At 50.0% G+C, this 1,139-nt stretch overlaps 1 long non-coding RNA gene across 1 annotated transcript in view; it reads left to right on the top strand.

Annotated features, from left to right (window-relative positions):
• LOC116078373 overlaps nucleotides 1-765 on the top strand; it is a 3,320-nt gene extending 2,555 nt beyond the window's left edge. The window contains exon 3 of the long non-coding RNA XR_004113519.1: nucleotides 470-765. This is a non-coding gene — a long non-coding RNA (uncharacterized LOC116078373). The remainder of the gene's footprint in view (nucleotides 1-469) is intronic.
• Nucleotides 766-1,139: the final 374 nt, after the last annotated feature.

Here is a 1,139-nt window from a genome sequence, read left to right as displayed (position 1 = left end):
GGCTGTCCTGGAACTCACTTTGTAGACCAGGTTGGCCTCGAACTCAGAAATCCACCTGCTTCTGCCTCCCAAGTGCTGGATTAAAGGCGTGTGCCACCACCGCCCGGCTTTTTATTTCTTATTTTATGTTTTTTTGACAAAAGGTCTCATTATATAACCCGGATTAATCTGGAACTCACTCTGTAGCCTGGGCTGGCATTAAACTTTCAATCCTCCCGCCTCAGCCTCCTGAATGTTGGGATTATAGGCATATACCACCACATCTGGCTCTGTTGGGGGGACTGAATGGCTTAAGTCCCCTTAAGTCCCTATTGGATCATGCCCTATACAGACAGGGGATGCAGACAATGTTTTGGAAAACCAGATGACTGCCCAGCCATGGCTCTTACTGACTGGAGAATCCTCTCCACACCAATGGGAGGTGTAAAATCTCCCTGTATCGAAAATCTGAAATGCTCTCTGCTTCCAGGCTTCCGGACCTAAGCTGCAGCTGGGAGCTCTGGCACTGGAAGCCTGAGGCTTTCTGGATTCCGGCTTGTGAGGATCCCTCAGGGGCCCACGCTGTGGAAACTGCCACAACCTGCCCTGCTATAGCCAAACAGCAGCCTGCTGGAACAAGATGGATGATGGCTTTGTGGGGGAATCAGACGCGACGACGAGGAAAAAGCCTGTGAAGGTCAAATGAGATCCACACAGGCTGTGATTTCCCATCTAAATGTTAGCATTGACCTTGTTGAAATAACACCTTTGCATTTCTCTTGGGAACCTTTCTGTGGACTTATTTCTTCAAAGGGAAAAACAAGACTTGAATGGTGGGAACCTGGGTCCTTGGCGTGATCCTTGCTGGCACCAGGCAGGTGGCACCAGCTGGATCTGCCCACAGAGGTCTTCTCAAACCACCATCTGAAGCATGGAGTAGTCTTGTCAGCAATAAGGAGGCAAAGGGTATCCACTGGGCCCTGGGCTAGCATGGTAAATATCTGCTTACAGCCTTGCGTTTGGGGTTGAGGAGTGTATGTGGGGTTAACTTCAAAACACCCCCTCCAAGAGAAGGCCTAAGGCGATTGCGGTTTCCACTCCCTTCCACGATCCTTGTGTTTGAGTCTTTAACCAAACAGGAAGCCAGAGCAGAAGGTAGG

The sequence above is a fragment of the Mastomys coucha genome, unplaced genomic scaffold (assembly GCF_008632895.1).
Source record: "Mastomys coucha isolate ucsf_1 unplaced genomic scaffold, UCSF_Mcou_1 pScaffold5, whole genome shotgun sequence".
In the NCBI taxonomy this organism is placed as follows: domain Eukaryota; kingdom Metazoa; phylum Chordata; class Mammalia; order Rodentia; family Muridae; genus Mastomys; species Mastomys coucha.
Note: the sequence above shows the minus strand (reverse complement) of the source record. Positions and strands in the feature narration are given on the sequence as shown.